Source organism: Amblyomma maculatum, chromosome 2 (assembly GCF_055883805.1).
Source record: "Amblyomma maculatum isolate TAMU_Amacu chromosome 2, ASM5588380v1, whole genome shotgun sequence".
Taxonomy (NCBI): Eukaryota; Metazoa; Arthropoda; class Arachnida; order Ixodida; family Ixodidae; genus Amblyomma; species Amblyomma maculatum.
In genome coordinates this window covers 65,091,947-65,110,728 of record NC_139345.1, presented here as the reverse complement: position 1 = coordinate 65,110,728, position 18,782 = coordinate 65,091,947, and the positions used below count along the sequence as shown (strand labels likewise).

The window sequence follows — 18,782 nt, the reverse complement described above, 5'->3', positions numbered from 1 at the left end:
GTGGCTTCGAGCGGGAGCTGCCAAGTGCCGCTGTGAGCGGCTCTTATCTCACCCGTCAATATGAGAGGAACTTCTTCAGTTGGCAACCATGTCCTCTGGTCTCGTGACGTTACGCAACCCGTCGACCAATCACACGTCTAGAGACTTCCATGAGCGAAAGAGAAGCGAATGCCGGCGCGCCATTGCGCCTCCCATCTATAAGGGCCACACCATGCATTCTGTACACTACCACCTGCCAGAGGCATGCTGATAACTTTTCGTGGCTGTGAAGCTCCAAATGAGGAGGGGGAGAGGGGCAATGCTTTAAGTGCTTGTCATCTGCCATCTAAAATATGTGGTAGCTTTTAAGACTGCGAGGCTGCCTTTTCTTTCTTTTCTTTTTTTTTTTTTTTTGAGTCTGCGAGATTTCGAACGGTCGACGTTGGCGCCTCCTGCGGACAGTTTATTCAAGAATTGAGTACTGACGCTTTCGCGTTAGAACGAATTGTAAAAAAACTATACTACTGTAAGAAACAATTCTGTGAACTTCGAAGAACGAATTGCTACAATAAACAGTGCAATGTTAAAACTAATTGTAAACAAACTATACTATTGTAAGAAACAGTTCCGTGAGCTCCAAAGAACGACGTACTACAATGAACAGTGCAAAAGAAGCTTTAAAATTTTGGTTCCGTTCGAAAAAGCAATGAAAAGTCCGACATGTTGCTTTTTGATGGACGTCATATGCTTCGTTCGCTTTAGGACTTTTAATACTTGGCATGAACTTCATTTTCCTGTTACAGTATTGTTTTTTTTTCACGAGGACTTCTCGAAGCTATCATAGAAAAGAAACAGTATTCAACAATTTGGGCCCGTAGCTGGATCAAGTGGAGTTCCTTGCAGCATCCGAACTTTGTCTACGAATCTGTCATCGATTCTGGGTGGCAATTTTCATTTCCTCAGTAGCAGCGTGCATTGAAATTGACATTTCATGGGATGCAGTAAAACTGCCTGAAAATTAATCCGAAAGTGCACGTCTGGATACCGTGCCGGGTTGACACGATGAAAGTTTTTGGGGTGATATTTGTTCTTGGTTTTATACGTTTCCGACGCTTTATTTTGATAAGTTACAGGTTCATGACGCGCACATTAGTAGAAGCACTTATAAGTTACAATGTTCTCACTTCAGGTACAACAAAAGTTATCAGATATGTATTTGTACAGTTATGAAGTATTGCTGTGCGCCTTATGCGCCTTACTTCTTCACAAGTTAACTTCTAATTGATTTTTGATGTTTCAGTGATTGTTTGCTAGTTGGTTGGTAACAACTTTGTTTGTATTTATATTCCTACAGAGCTTTCGCCGACGGGGCCTTAGGTCTCCCACGTGGGGACGTCAAGGCGTTGCCTCGTAGTCGCCTCGCGGGCATGTTCCATAATTTTATTATATTGTAATAGTCCGAACTCACTTCCTGTAAATGTAGCTTTGCCTCACTAAGATCCATATTGCGGCAAAGCTAACAATTTCCACTCAACGGACCAGCATTGAAGATAAATTCCCTGCACGCGCCTGTTTTATGTAAAAACACTGCGTAAACTTTTGTTGTAACCTATTACTTTTCATTTCTCTTTCTTAGACACAAGCTCTGCAAACTGTTCACTGCATTTACGTTACATCATGATATTTCTATAGCATGGCTAGTCGAATGAAGCCAGATAAGTTGCATCAATTTGACGCTTACTCCGACCAAACATCAAGCCAGTCTTTCCTGGTCATAGATGACCTGTGGCACTAGATTTTCACGAAATGTGTATAAAATAACGATACGAAATTTAATCAACAAGACGTGGTTAGCAATATTCACTATCCGCCAGAAGTGCTTGTTGTTAGTTAAAGCTACTACTTCTGCTCCTACTACTAGAGCAACTACTAATGCTGCTACCACTAACGCTGGAATCACTAATAATCAATCCATGTGGGATTAAGGATTGTTGGGCACTTTTCATGAGTAGTCATTATAGTACGGCTTCGCACCAGAGCAATTCACACAACGCAAGCACACAAGTTTTGCGAGCGAACCCCAGTGCTACAAAATTACAGGTTCTTCTCTCTAATGTTCAATTCTCCTCAGCCTCCTTAAAAGAGCCTAATGCCTTGAAGCATGTTGCTCCCGTTTCCCGCCCTTCTCCTTCGCCTCACGTGCCGGGTCTCTCGCCCGATCTTCCCACGCCTGGCTCTGTGACCACGACCGGCGAAGCTCAAGAAAGGTAGTGCGGCGCAACGGAACCGGAGGAACCGACTGAGGGAGCGTCGGTGTCGGCCGCGCTGTAAATAGTGCTCGCCGGTGCGCGCAGCGGCCGCGCCGGTATTCTCAGCCAATCAGCGACCACGACGCGCGGCGGCCGCGATGGGCGGAGCGCCCCGGGGCGGCCGCGCACCGCGCGACGCGAAGGGAGCGCCGGGGCTCCCCCGAAACTTGGCTCGGGTGCGTCGAAGAAAAGGGGCCCCGACTGGGCGAGACTTAAAAATACGCGCCGCTGCCGGTGGCCCGTCTCTGGAGAGCGGCCTCGGGCCCGCGCGCGCGCCACGTGGTTTTGCGCGAGCCAGGCTTCGGCGTCCGCGAAACACATCAGCGGCTGCCCCGTGCCGTCTTTCATCCGGAGGACGCGAGCTTGCTGCGTGCGTCACTGTTACCGACGGTGCTGGTGCTGCAACTGAGGCCGCAAGCTGCATGGCTGAAGAGGAGAGGAGGTGAGCGTCGAATATGGCGAGATATTACTACTAATTAAGTGAAGCCTTTCAGCCCGACGCCGAAGCGAAAAGGTACAGCGTTACGCTGATAAATGTGCGCCATATGCGGAGATAAAGTGAAACTATTATTCTGATCAGCACATTTTCTATCCGCCTCTCGCGCAAGCGTTTTCTTCGGTCTGGTGGGGATTTAGAGACCATGCTCAAAATATCTCTTAGTTATGGTCTGATGAGCGACAGAAACGAGGCGTGCGGTTAGGCTTGAGCAAGCTGTAGTAATAATGAAAATACAGGAGGTATGTTTCGGAGAAAGTGAGGCTATATGTTCATCTGATCAATTACAGGTCATACTCAAAGAAATTGTTGGCTCCTCCGACCTCTAAGAGGCGCATCGCGGTCATAAAAGGCACGTGGATGTGTGGCGTTTGATGTCAAGCCCTGACAAAAAAATTTATTTTCTAAATATATGTTTTGCACCTCTAATAGCACTTTCCATGCGCAATTTTCGTTTGCTTATTCAGTTTGCATCGATGGAATGAGCTTAGGGGCACGCATGAACATTGCGAAAGAAAAAAATGGACGAAGGTAAAAAACATGCAGAGTGAATATTAACTGCTTACAACAGCGGTGTGAATATAAAAACACTGATGTCAGCGACATCATATATTAATCATTCGCACTCCTTCGGCGCTACTGAATACGAAGGAATGAACTTTTTGGCATCGGAAAAGTAGAGGGTTTCCCTTCTTTGATGAAAAACCCTACTTTCAGTAAAGCTAGTATCGTACGGAAGCATTAGCTTAAGACATTTATAATATGAATAAGGCAGCGTCTTGAACAAGTTGATGCATATTCTTTTCTTCGTCTAGTGCGTTTAGTTGTTCTTCCGACTGTTCAGTGTGAATACCTTAGCGCCCTATCTGTAAAGTTTTGAAGGATGATTCATCTATGCAAGCCGCACTGTTTCCATGGACAGAAAATGTATTAATTCTGAAATATGTGCCGTAGTCACCTGACTAATCATTTGAAAATTGAGTTCAATTTGCATCGGCATTATATAAAAACCTTAAGCAAGCAGAATATTGCTGAAACCAGGATTTCCCACTTTCATTTTAACTATTTCTTGATGAGTGGCATATTGCAATGTACAGAACAATTCTTGTCTGAAAAAAGTTCTAAAGTGTTACCGATATGCATCGTATGTAAAAATGTCGCATATTTTGCTACAGCTGCAACCATTCCGTCTATACAACATTTCCAGTAGTTAATGAGTGCGAAGACCGCGTAAAACATTCCCTGACTGCATTGTTCCAAGACAATCTTGAAAGATAATGTTTGAGTGTTGCAGAGTTAAGAGGTAATGATGGCACTATTCACCGCTACAAGCATTAGGGATAAATTATTAGTGCGGTCAGCTGCAGGACTTACTGTGAATAAAGTTTTGTTCACTTCTATTTTGAGCAAGTGTTTAGGACTGCTAGCAGGCAATAAATATTTTGGATTGTAACATGAAAACGAAATTCATGTGATTACATTCTTCAAAAAGATACTAAGGAATCTAGTGGAGGGGGGGGGGGGGTTAGAAGTAAACTTGAAATGGACATAACAGATGTCATATTGTGGCTAAATAACGTTATTTTCGCGATTTTTTTTTCGTTGCTATAAAACGCTTTTTTAGTGTCGAAGTCATGGGCGGCGACAACTGGTGGTATCACAGTCATCAATGAAAAGCCCTAATTGCAATATTGCGTTGCTTCTCCCAGGATCCATGTCCTCATGCACTTAATTCTGCTGGCACAGATAAAGTTACCAACCATTCCGAATTTTGCGGGACTGACACTCATTTTCATATGTAGTCCCGTGTACCTGCTTGGCCTTGTCGGGACGGCGCTATGTCCCGAATCGAAGTCTGTATAATTCCACAGCTCGCAATGTGATACGATGAAAATTACTCGCGCTTTCGGCCCGCTCTCAGCTCTAACAGTAAACGCGCCGGGGCTGCTGCAGGGGCGTGCCGCAGAAGTATAGGACAAGCCGTGGTGCATGGCGCAAGTACGATAGGCGGACTAGTAATGTCACGCCATCACAAACACGCGTACCAATTATACAAGGATACTATAGCGCTATCATTTCTCCACCTTTAATTTGCACGGTAACGACCAATCGTTGTGACGCGCGCCGGTTTTCTTGTGGACCCCTACAAATTCTGCAGGCATAGCTACAGGTGCGACTGAACTTCCGCTTGAAGCGCGAGAGCTTTTATGAATACATCTTGAGGCAAGATCGCCTTCTGGAATCTCCCAGAAGTCAGTTGAGGTACAGTTTTAAGAGGTCGCCACAGTAAAGACGACTGGCAGTGAATATGAAAATAAAAAATTAACAATAACCTTAGACACAGAGCGTTGGAACAAGTTTGAGGAGCTGCTTTGTGCGTTCCTTGTGTTTCTGGCAGGTCATGTTGTATCGAACGTTGTATTTGTTTAATTTCACAGGTCTGGAGTGAAGAGCTCTCTGATCGTGTAAATTGATTTGTTTGCAAGCTGAAACTTACCGAGGTATCTTGTTAGACGCATAGTATAGCTCTATTCTTTGCCGTGTTAATAATTAACTCAGGCTGCTACAAGTATCTTTAAGGAAGGAGAGCAACGAAATATTCAAGGAGCTGTTTACAGTTTTCAGCAATTTTCTTTCGTTAAAATGCTGCGAGTATATTGTCGTGGAAAACACCAAATTAGCCAAGGCTTTTCCCTTTCACTTAACAGCGTGACTTACTATTCACACTGGCGTAAACCGAATACAAACTCACCATTTGGCTGAAGGCAGGAGCCATCGCGAAAAACCTTTCATTGATGGAAATAGCGGATTGTGTCATTCACTAGGTAGGCGGACAAGATGTGTTATTTCGTCAGTGCTATTTACGCGATTTGGTCCTCGTTCATGACTTATAAGAGAACTTGTGTGGTCTGTTTTTGTGCTGTCTTTCTTCGTTGTTAAATTGTGAGTTTACCAGCCGTAAATTTTTATGCAACGAATATTACGCCAAATAAGTATGATTGCTACCAATTATATTTTGTCCCCCAAAATACTGCTATTACTTGAAGACCGGCGTCAACGCAAGTGTGCAGCCTGCTTTGCAAGCAATGTTTAAATTAACAGATCTATTTTACTTCTGTCTTTTCCGGTTTTCGAAATAAATCAACTGATCACGTAACATGGCAACCAACTTCACGTCATCTTTGGCCAGGCAGAAGGAAAAGAAAATGCCTTCTACTGTTTGTCTACCCTACTATAGCACTTATCACGGAACAGGCTGAGCTTCTGAGGCAGTCATAGCTAGGCCGGCAGTTTCAATTATACTTTTTAATTCGCAGCGAAAGGCGTTTTGGACTGGTGCAACCGTGTGCCGTTGCACTAAACCGTGAAAAACAGTGTCGGCCGGCCTTAACTAAATTACTTAGCGAATCAATTTATTTTGATTAATATAATTGCTACTTGCCACTGCGGACAGATGCAAAGTGGACAGCGGGAAATCCTCTTTTCCAAAGTGACGGGAGATGACAGTCAGAAATAATGGAGAATAGAGGGAGAGGAATACAACGTGTAGCGTAATGAGATCAGAGTTTATGACGAAAGCGGGTCGACTGCGCAATCGGAAAGATGGATGCTTTGGAGAGCACACAGAGGGTGTCTACCGTATGAAGTAAGAGGAGGTTATGACAAGGAATGACGAAGGCACAACCTGAGGGTAATGTTCACGGAAAACTGCATAGATAAAACAAAGCTGTAACAGCTTTCGCTGATTCATGTGCTTGGCCGGTAAACCTAGCTCTACTAATTCGCTCTTAACGTGACAGCGTTAAAAGTCCTGATCTCCAGAAAATATAGCGTCGTTATTATGAGAAAAAATCACACGCATTCATTTGGCCGGAATGTTATATGTCCGGGCGCTGATTGGTCACCGGGTTGTGTGACGTCATTACACAGCAAGACATGGCCGAGTGAACAGGAGCTGCCAGCTGGGATAATTCCTTTCGGGAAGGGGGTGTGAATTGAGAGTAAAACTCTCTGGAGCCCTTGTATGCCGAGTCAGACACGCTACCTGTAGGCCACACAGGAAAGTACATATGGCTTTATTATTGCGGGGCTTTATATCTATGTCTGGTGGTCTTTCACAGGACGTGGTAGCTTTGACCATAGGCTAATGAGTTTGTGTGACATAGAAGAGGTACAGAATACGCGATTAATGGTTCACTGACACGCAAAGAGCAAGTACGAGAAAGGGAGGCGTAGACGACCCATTAATGCTTTCGCGTTATATTCTTATAGAGGAGATTAAGTTCCCCAAATTATTTATAGTGCAAAGCCGCCTCATTGGGGCCATTAAATGCGTGGTGCGATCGCATTTACATGTACGTAGTGCAGGTTTGTAATTATATGACACGTGCACAGATCACAGTAGTCGGCACGAACACGAGAACGACACAGGATTTGTCAGTGCGTGCATATGCTTACCCATTCTCGATAGTCGCTCACTTAGGCCGCTGCACAGCCGTCCGTAGAGCATGCCTTTGACTTTGTTAAAAATTTATTTCAAGGTGCTCTAGCAAGTTGCGCACGTTGGTTTAAACGTATATGTTCTAGCTGTAAAGCAAAGAACGCACGGTTTCTTACGAAAGTCACGGATTGAATGAGAACATTAGAAGCATGGTACCGCAAGCAACATTTGCGCATTCTTCTTTGAATAAATTTTTTCGAGCTCAGGATGATTATTTAGGGTGAGCATCAGGGAATCATAAAAGTATTTCTACTAATTTGTTCCATATAACAGTGATGGATAACTTGCAATCATCTTAAGCTATGCGTACAGATATGTGTGGTAACTTGTGATTCGCTGATCAGATTGCCTTTCTAAACTACGCAGCAGAGCAATTAAAAGCATGATAAGTATCTAGACAGAAAAAGTAAACGTTGGGCCTAAAAATGTTTTCGCAAAAAAATAAAGTGATGCTGATCAGGCTCTGAAGGCAATTGCAGTTTACGATACAAAGAAAGAAGAGTAGAAAATAGCCAAGGAATGCACTCCGAACCAGGATACTAAAATAACTAGAAGACTAACAATTAGCTTGAGTTGAATTGGCAGCTACTTCCAGATCATAATTGCAGTTTACAGTTAGCTCTCAAGGGTAAAGTATATAGCATCTATATTGTACAGGTGCTCATCTATGTAGACAGAAACGTGGGTAGTGACTGGTGGACGTTAGTGGTGACAGACGGGATTTAAAAAAAAAGGCCAGCTTAGCAGCAGGTGGAGGAACGTCAGACGTGCAAATGAAATTAGGAAGCTTTCGGGGATAAGGAGGCCTCAGCTATCGCAAGCCAGGAGAGGCTTTCTTCCTTTGAAAGGCGAAGTTAATATAAGGATGCCGATGATATTGTTAACGTCATGTCTGATAGCCACTATTTCTGCAGCATCCGGCATGTCTTTGTTGCAGGCCGTTCTTACACGCCCAAGGCGCCTTAGTAGTTTGGAGACTAGTACCAGGGAAAAGCTATATCTTCCATTCCAGTGCGAAGAAGTTCGGACTCACTGAAGAGCAATATTTTATGGAAGCCTGAAGACTGTAGTTAACCTTTAGTGCTAGGGCTTTCAGAAACCCCTTTAAGACACCATGAACATGTGCCTGTACTGTAACTTGTCTCATTGTAAGACTTGTACTTAGTCGCATGTGTTATTTGCTCCGCGGTTCTTCCTGTGGGGCGGTTTGACATGGCTAGTTAATAGCCAGGTAGCGCGATATTTACTAAAAATAGCTTGCTTTTGTATTTTTCGGTTCATTGCTCACAGCCTGAAAACAAGGTCTCTGGTTTTCATGGATAGAAACCGCATTAATGGGACCGGAGCAAGGCTAAATGACAGCGAATAATACGTTTGCATATAGCGTTCGCTAAACGAGGGAATCGGTATAGCTGTCGGTACTGTTCAGATAGCTAAATTAGTAGCTGAAGGGTGATGACTATGACGACAGACGTATTGCGCGAGGGAAAGCAACGGTTGGAATTGTCTATTGGAATAGCGCGATAACCTCCAGAAACCACTAATTTTCTCCTAAAACCATCTGACTTCGTTCCGTGCAAGACGGAAAGAACAACCAAAAAGAAATAAGTAACGTACCTTTCACTTTTATTGAAACGTAGTGCGAAATTAAGAATCCCTTTTAGCGAACTCATTAGCGTGGAAGCTACACTGTACGCGATAATCTCTTCAAGAATTGCTGGGCGGTTCACTTGAAATTTTAGTAAAAGTGTATATTTCCTAGCAATGTGCCTATGCACTGTTTTCAAAAGTAGTTCCTTTCGTTGCCGCCTTTCGCGCGAATATTTACGCCTCGAATACCGTTGTCTTATATCTCACATGCGGTTTCTCCTCCAAAACATGAGTACGGGGCAACCGCAATCCTTCGGGGGTCATGGGCTTATTCATTGTTCGCAAGTAGCGTAAAACCTCGATGGAATATGCACGACTGTTTCGACGCGTAATACATTCCGTCCGAGTATTCCGTGATGATTCATAGGCCTCGGACGGGCAGCGTGCATACGTGGCCAGCGGCATCGAAGGCTCGTAGGCTGGGTCCGCCTGGGGGGCGCTGAAAGTGGCGAATATTTCCGCCGGCTCAGTGTATTTCGGTGCTCCGACGGCCGCGCGAAGGAGGCGAGCTCGACGGCCGTTCAAAAATAACGCGCTTCCCGCGGGCAAAACAGAAGAGAAGAGAAAGGGAAGAAGGGGGGAAGGTGGAACCATACCCGGAGCTCCTGGTTGATGGCGCAGCGATATCGTAAATCGTAAACAAACGCCACACTTTGCGTACACTCAAGAGCACATTTGCTGCGGCTCGCGTGAGGCTCTGGGCGAGCGGAAATGGGCCTCGGTTGAGACAGCTGGCGCAGTTGTGCGCGTTGTGTTGGCGTAGTGGGGCTGTGTGTGTGTTGGTGGTGGTGTGCTGGGGCCGGCCGACGACGACGGACCGACCAAACTGGCTCGATGCTTTTCGGGTTCGTTGATGCCCATGCTCGGCGACTTGCCAGGCGCGGTGGAGAAGTATAGTCGCTGCTGTTCTTTCCAGGATTCGGGAGGCGTGATTCCGCAGGCGATGATGTTATCGCGGCTCGCGACATATAAAAAGGGTTGCCACCTCATCCTGTCGTTCTCTTTTGCCTTTGCGGCCGTGTATCGTCAGGCACAGCTGTACGCCAACCTGAACAGGCTGATAGCGCCGTTGAGTGCTGCATGGAAGCTTACGGCTAGCTTATATTGATAAAAGATAGTGGCTTCTGATATTCACTGGACAAGATGCTCGATCGCGCTTCCTGAATCTTGAATTTACTACTGAAAGACTGGTTGTGCTGCTTTGAGCGGTTGACGACTAGGGTTATCGCTGATCTTCCGATTGTTTCAAGTTAATCATCAGCAAATAAACGCATAATAAAAATGGGTGGTGAAGTGCAGGATTTGTGGTTAAATACTTTTAAGTGATCTTCCACTGAGCATGAAGTAATAAAGCCACAAAAATTCGGAAGGTTTAATGGCGTTGACACAACAAAAATGAAAAATTTATAACAGTCATTACAAGTAATATGTATTGGTGCTTGTTGTGCGAACAGAAGAAATAAAGCGGATGATGGCAATCGCTACAAGCATGGCTGATAATTGTGCATATTGATGCATGGGTAAAGTCAGTACCCATGAGGCGTAAATAGTGACTGTAAAATAACTGTCAAGTGGTGGTTACAATACTCCAGTCTGAAATAATGATACTGCTGCTGCGCGAGAAGAGAACCTGTACTGAAAAGGAAACAAATAGAGAGGAAAGAGCATGAAATTATTCACAAAACGTCTTAAAACAATTTCACGCTTTAATATCACCCTGAGAAACGTTTTAAGCATTGAAAAGTAACAAAAAAGACATGAACCACAGAGGAAATAAAATGAGCGAACACGGGAGATGTAACCTCAGATTGTGTGTTGTAAGAAATTTCTATATTGCAAAGTTTAGGTTAATCTCCTCTCTGGCATCATCCACCATGGCGTTCTTCACCGCGGACAGCCGCGGTCAATAGAAGGGGATAAAAATAACGGCAAACGGCTCCGCCCTGTGGTGCAGTGGTTAGAGCGCTCGAATGCAGTGCCCAAGGATGCGGGATCGTACACTGGCCACGGCGACGGCTTTGCGGTTAAGGTGAAAACAAAGGCGTCCGTGTGCTTTGAGATCTCAGTGCACGTAAAGGAACCCCTGGCGGTCGAGATTTCCGGAACCCTCTACTATGGTTTGTCTCATAGCCTGATTCGGTTTGGGAGGTTAAACACCATAAACCAAACTAGGACAGAAAACGAAACAAAACATGGAAAATATGGCACTTTATGTGAAATACGCGGACCAAGTTCAAATGGTCGAGGAAGGTACCTTGTGGAAGCACGGGCGCTCTTGTTCGTCATGTGGATGTTTCTTTTGTAGCGATCTTTGCATGGGCACAATTTCTTCTAGAGTGAACAGCGCCGTCATCGTCGACATCATCATCATCATCATCATCGCAATATGTCGATACTGAAACTGCATCCGCGTCTCTCTAGCAGCCAATGGCAATTCCGTCCAAGTGCTCTGCGTCAGCGGGTGCTGTCGGCGAACCATAGAACTTCATACCGGCACTCTATAATCCGTCGCCGCGCCGAAAATCGGCATGTGTTCGCTTATTTCACCCCGGCAATGCCGACAAATCTGTGCGTCGTACTTTGCTTTCGCTTGCGGTTCGCCGAAAAAATGGACACAGCTGCAGAAGACACGACGCTTTTCTGAAGGTATTCACAAGCACGTTAGCAGCCTCGTCATTGAGGAAGTAAATTTAATGAATAGCAATGAATGCGTTCTCGAAATGAACCAGCTTGAATCGCGGCACATTTAAGATTCCTCAGCCAAATCATTTGAGTTGGAACAAGCAAACCCAAATTGTCTTGATATACTCTTCCCCGCACTTCCAGAGAGAATGGTGCGCTGATCAAGAAATATACATAGGTGGTGGTGCCTCCTTTTCTTTTAAATCATTTTGAAATAATATGTAGGTTCAAAGCTTACCTGATTCGAGACTTTGTCGGATGGCACTATTAAAGTACCGCATGTCAAAGTTGACCTGTATCGCCGCTACGGTAGGAAAACCACAACTGCTGCAGCGCTCATACGTAGCCGTTGGGACCAATAGCTTCATTAACCATTTTGTTTCAAAAAGTGCGTGATTTCCTAATGTGATTATCATTCCCTAATTTATACTGTGCTCGGCTATAGTAATGATAAAAAAAAAGAGAAACGAAAGCCACTGTTTTTTTTTTTTAATTCTATCCTTAAGGGGAAAGTGTCGTAGTTGTGGCAAATTTAGTTGTCGATTTCGTGAGGACTAGCACGGGCATGTGTATACTGCAACGTTAGCACAAAACATTAGGCTGTAGGGGTAATCATAGCAGACGGAAAGGTGGACCAAGAACTTTCAAGGGGCAATAAAGTGACGTAAGTTGGCGCACGGGCCTCCACTGGAGCTCGCGATCTGCGCCGGTGCCTACTTCAGTAGGTACCGTGCAGGAGACGGTGCTTTGCGCGGTCACATGGTGTAGGCCGTTTTAGTCTGTGTGATTTTGTGCAACTGTATAGTTCAGGGGTGCCTTGCGTGGTGACGTGATCTAGCCCTTCTTGTCTTGTGTGATTTTGGAAGCAGTTGTGGGCAAAGCAGCTATCCTTGTCGCTGCTGTTTCGTGACAAAAGATAGAAAACAAAAGGGTACAACAGAAACAACGTGTGAGCATGCTGCAGCCTGCTCACAGGTTATTTTTGTGGAACCCTCTCAACATAGTTGCCCAAATCTTATTTTGAAGTTACTCTCGGAATAAACCAGAAACGAAACTCGCGTACTTGAAATACCCGCAATGTGTAGTAGAATCTGCATTAGGTGAGCCTTGTATAGGGACCCAAATTGCCTATCTCTTGATATTTTGGCCACATGGATATTGCTAGAGCCGGAGCATGAAATTAAGGAGAAGCTCTCAAGCATAGGAAATTCCAATTAAAACGAAGAAATTTGGAGTATGAAGAAGCAAATTAAAAGCAAGCAACCAGAAATTTAGCAGATAGCCATAAATCTCAGTGGTAAATGAGTGAACCGTCACCCACATAAACTGTTGATAAATCAGCAGTTACTGACTTACAAAAGCTGATTAAGTAGGTCCAGTAATGGAACTAGCAATTATAAAGCGTTTGCGAAAAGTAGAAAACCAAGACATTAATTTATGCGCATGTACGACCCCTAAGGCGGCTCCTGAAAACATGTTACGAATTTGGCCGTGTTTTGTTATGTCTGCTTTCATTTTTGTTAGATTTTGTAGCAGCCTCAATCTGCAAATAATCAACAAAATTGAGGAAGAAAACGACCAATCGCAGCACGAGACGTTCAGAGACGGAGCCACTGTTAGTTATTTTAGCGCCACAGCATAGGTAAAAATGAGTCACAAGGGCTATGCTCGGCTTATTCATCGCATATTAACCGCGTCGTTTGAATCTCAAAACAGATAGACTAGCCAGAAATCTGGAGCTTTTCAAACTGCCTTTTACACCATCACTAGAGGCGGCGGCGCCGATTCCGTTATTGTGGCATGAGGCTTGTAGCGTGTTCACACAAACGATTGGCAATACGACGTTGCAAAGCGTTACCTCCGGACAATGATTAAACTTTTCAGTTTTTCAGTAAGATAACATTCATTGCAAGAGTTGCTTCGGGATGCCTTAATTTCTGCGGCAGACAACACGTACGCAAGTGCAGAATTTGTCAAGTTGGCTGATTCTCTAGTAATCCAGCAAAGAAGAGTTGAATCTGCAAATTATCACATCAGAAAGACTAAAAACGCACAGTCGATTTGTCCGGCAACGTCACAGTGCTGCGAGCGCTGCCAGCTTTTTAGGCCTGATTCAATAGTTTCCAGCCGGCTTAGAGGGCCAACCAAAGAAGAAGAAGCTAATTAGGCCCATATAAATTACAGTGTGAGAAATTACCGTTCCGGCCTCCCAAGATAAAATATTTAGGACCTGTTTGCAGCGATCATTTTTGTAGAGGTAAATCCTGCCAAAACACATGCTGCTAATGGAACTAACCTTAAGTTCTTCTCGGAGAAGAAGCGCAGGAGACAAAATGACAATTTTTTTGCGGGCATTTTTGGGTGCCTGAGATATTGATAGCCAGACAGACCACAGTTCTCCATAGGTCCTCGTTTGTGTCCGCTTACCATCCAGCACAGGCAGGGGTAGGATGGTTTCGATACTGGTGGGGTATCGGAGAGACAGGACGAAAGAAGAGACACTGTTTCATGACAGTACGTCAGGAGAAAGGATAATGAGCTGCTGCTAAATTTTGTTTATTGCTAGAGCCCTACTGAGGTTTACATATTGAACTCTTCTGTGTACTCGAACCTCTCCGTTCATGGGTGGATGCGGCAGGTTACTATTACTTAGATGGGACCACATGCGCGTGTGTAGTGCGGCTTAATGCCTCCTTGTCATACTTAATTCGCCACCTATGGGTTCGAGCATGGGATCATTGGCGCCCGTTGGGGTATTTCGAGAGTGAGTCGATGTGTCTGGTTACTGCCAGTGACGCCCCCTTGATTATATATGAATCTATCGAAAAGTTACAGTGGGCGGTTGAATCGTGTGGCTAAATAATTTTACTTCGTACGATGATTAACAGAGGGGAGCTTTTAGGTACTCCTAAAAGTGGGTATATGCTACGTAGGCCAAAGAACGGGAAGGGAAATAATTAATTCGACATAATGTAAAATTTCGAGGCCTTCTAGCTGCAGAACACCAAGAGCTTCTGACAACTGGTCATTGCTAAAACTCAAGATATTGGATGATTATGGGTTGCAGAGGATTGCTGCCGCAGATCCGCTGGTAATTCTGTGAAAGGAATCAGCGTCTGGACCACCCTCCCTCAGTTGCTCTGCCCAGCTGTGTACGATGATTATATTGTCAAGGGCGTTCCAAGAGGCAACCGCCACACTCCACAGCCGGTAACACCTGCGTAGCGCACGAACAACACACCAGCTCTAACGGCAATGTTGTTGTCGTCCAGCACACCGCCCAAACATCCTTGCCGTCTTTCGACTTCTCGGCTACACACCGCAACACGACCCCCTCCCCAATGGGATAAGCCCGGTGTCCCGGTGCCTGCTAAAGCGGGGAGCTGTAATAGTAGTGCATAAGACAAGTGATATGCACAATTTGGGTGGGTTGAGCAGTGGAGTCCGGCCTGGGGGACAGGGGCGTGATCTCGTAAGTCATGTCACTTAGTTTATGCAAGACATGGTAAGGACCCATGGCAAAGAGGCATGAGTTTATCACACAGCTCCAAACGGCGGGCCGGGAGGCAGATGAGAACGAGGGAGCCAGTTAGGAAGAAAACTCGATGGTGATGGTCGTAACGGCATATAACTGTATGGTCATCAGTAGGTAGCAAACTGTCGAAAGGCCGGTAAGAGTCGAGGCCGAAAGTAGATAAAAGGGACGAGTTATAAGCAAATCTCAGGAAATATAAACTGGTATCCTAGTCGCGATGATGGTCAGAGATGTACATGTACATGTCCGCAAAGGTCAGGTTAAGGCGCTCAATAACGCCTTTGTTTTGGCAATGACAGGCTGTCGTGAAATTGCGGCGGGCAGATCGTGACCAGAGCAGGTCGTGAACTGCTTTAAAAAGGAAGCAGCGGCCTCGATCAGTAAGCACTTGAGGAGGAGTGCCGTGAAGCAGATTACGTCATGAAAAAGAAAATCAACAGCGTCGCAGGCACAGCTGGCCGGGATAGCTCTCGCAATAACCAGTGGCTGCAGCAATCCATTTGTTCCCGGAAGTTGATGTCAGAAAAGGTCCAAGCAGGTCAAGACCGACGCTGGACAATTGGTCTGTGGGAATTTCCATGAGTTGAAGTTGGCCACTAGTCTGAAGCTGCAGCTTCTTCCGACGCTGGCACAGGTCACAAGCTGCAACGTAACGGTGAACAGAGCAATAAAAGCCAAGCCAGAAAAACCACTGGGCAAACGTAAGTGTCACGCTATCATTCGTGTGGGGAACTTCAAGGTCACCTGCCGTAGAAATACTTTGAAGTTGGGCAGTTATGCCCTCCGATGACCCCTGTGTATTGTCGGAGACATGTTTCGCGGAAACGGGGCGATGCGCATGATGTAAGATTTCAAGGTGAACTCCAGGTTACATGGTTATAAAGGAGCAACAAGACTCACGCTCGATAAAGTTTCTTCAGAAATAATCACCCCAGAGTCATTGCTTGCATTCATGTGAATATTGCTCAAACGCAAATGTGGAGCGACTTCATAAGTTTGTTCATAAGCTAGATAAACGTGTTATGCGTGCGGTTGTTTGTGCATTCGTCAATGAAACAGATTATTTTTTTTTTTAAATAAGAGCCCTGCCACGTGAGTTCTTTGACTAAAGCGCTTCACATGGTCTTTTACTCTAATTGCATCTTGCGCACCTTACACCTATCCTTGGTTCCTTTCGTCAAAAGTTGTGCGATTATACGGACTCCCAATATTTGACCGAACATCTGGATTAGAGGCTTCTATGCCCCTCAAGCGCTTGCATTTCAACACGAGCTCGAAAGCATGAGCAGAGCTTCGCTGTCTTCACCTTGATTCATTTCTGCCTACTAGGGCTTTCAGTCCGACGATAAGGCGTCGTTTGTGCGTTTATCAGAAGGAAGCTAGACCCGAAGAAATAAAGTAAACATGGCCATGCTACACCAAGCCTGAGTTTTGAACAGCCAACTGCGCGAAGAGATCAAATTCGTTGGTCACTGTATATTTCCGCTGCTAAAGATTGCATCTCGCGGTTACCTTCCAATCCCTCATGCTATGTACTGCATACCGTTGCCATCATCAGCTTCCATCCATGCGAAACCACATTACCGGTGTTGTGTATCTCAGAATTTTATAGTGCGCTACCTCTCACACATCTCTCCACACATTTCTCCGATATTTGCTTGAAGCATAGCTTTGAAACCTAAGATCCGAACCCGAAAGCTACATAAAGCCCGACGTGCTGCCGCACATACATTGCTTTTAGCTAAATGAGATAACAGGGCTGCAATTGTTTGAAGCGTTTGTTAGTGGATGACGCTGAGTAGTGATAAATGATGGGAGATGACCGCGATAACTGTAAGCGGTTAACTCGATCGCATTATCCAGTGTGCATGTGGAAATGGCACGAAGAAACATTGTTTATACTAGTTACAAGCTGAACAATGACGCTTAAAGGAGATCTACGCATGCTCATGGGATGGCCGGAAATGACGGCAAGCTGTAGTGCAAGGCGGTATGCGCGCAATCGTGATACTGTAAACTCTTCTTACATAACACACATCGGCTTACAAACTCGGTGCACATCAGGCTACAACCATTTAGTGAAAAACAAAAACAAAACAAAACATCGCTATCAACGCTGTGAAAACAAGCAACGCTCTTCCAGTTTTCTCATGATTACAAACGCGTTACATAATAGTAAGCGACTATAGCGTAGCGCGGGGGAACGAACAAGCTTACTGAATGTACATATATATTTCGATGGAGACGAACAGCAAGGCGCCTGCGGGCTGTGCGATATCAGTGCAAGCTGAGGAACCCCGAGTGTTCGAAATTTCCGGAGCTCTTCACTACGGCATCTATCATAGCCTGAGTAGTGCGTGTGTGTGTGTGTGTGTGTGTGCGTGTGTGTGTGTGTGTGTGTGTGTGTGTGTGTGTGTGTGTGCGTGTGTGTGTGTGTGTGTGTGTGTGTGTGTGTGTGTGTGTGTGTGTGTGTGTGTGTGTGTGTGTGTGTGTGTGTGTGTGTGTGTGTGTGTGTGTGTGTGTGTGTGTGTGTGTGTGTGTGTGTGTGTGTGTGTGTGTGTGTGTGAGAGAGAGAGAGAGAGAGAAATCTGCATTGAATAGACACAATGTATATGGTGTTTTCAATATCTATTTTGACGCCTGATTTCGGAACACTTGTATGAGCACAATGTCCACAAAAGGAACTGGCACTGTACCGTTCAACTTAACGTACCTTACTACTCAGATTTCAAAATACAATGTTTTGGACTAATCTGTAATTAATTAGAAAACTCTGCAAAATAAATAAACGAATCTTCCCTCCCTCCCCCACCCCACCACGAAAGAAAAAAATTATCGGCTGTCGGGATCAACCTTTTTTTCTAAGGCTGCATGTCAAACTGCTTCACCGCAAAGCTTTTGACATGATTTTTAATTCACTGAAGCATATTCTAAATACATAAGCCATTTAAAATGTCGTCAGCAGGTGGTATCAAATTATTCCAGAGCCAAATATTTCGAGGCAACAAATCATTATAAGGGAGACAATACGCTGAGCATGCCACGGCCGTTTCCCGGAATAATTTTGCGAGTCTCTTGACGCCCTATATTTCAGGCGTTTTTCCAGAGAAATTTGGCTTTGCCTTACGTCGCCGTCCTTGTTTAGGTAAACGTATGTCGGAAATGTATTTTGCAGCACGATCTCTAGGAGCTAGTTTTTCAGCTGAAATTTTGTTTTTAGTGTCTCAAGAACGCGCATACAAAGCTTGACTTCTGTCCCTTTCCGTCGAACAATTTGCCGTTGCGTGTATCTTCGACGATGCACCATGAAGCTTAATTACAAGCTGAACACTGAGTGCTAGCCCGTTAAGATCTGGAATTTTCTTGTTGTCGTTCTGCTAATCCGCCTTTTTCACAAGGCCGCTCAGCTTATATGTTGCCTGTCTACTAGCTGGTTCAAAACAAACCGCTTTCCTAGCTGCGCATACACAAATAATGATCTTCACAGACGTATGCTGTAAACCACACACATCGCCACTTCGCCGGCGCAGCTCTCACCTCGTGGAACGAGATCGCTCCTGCGTTTCCGACGTGCGTTTGTTTTCAACCAGTTGTAGAGGAATTTACGTCACCACTTCAGAGGGCACCAGA

General features: G+C 45.0%; 1 protein-coding gene across 1 annotated transcript in view; it reads left to right on the top strand.

Annotated features, from left to right (window-relative positions):
• The first annotated feature begins 2,476 nt into the window (after window positions 1–2,476).
• LOC146198847 (zeta-sarcoglycan-like) overlaps window positions 2,477–18,782 on the top strand; it is a 49,691-nt gene continuing 33,385 nt past the window's right edge. Inside the window, exon 1 of the mRNA XM_084592667.1 lies at window positions 2,477–2,730. The gene's annotated coding sequence lies outside the window, so the exon portion shown is untranslated. The remainder of the gene's footprint in view (window positions 2,731–18,782) is intronic.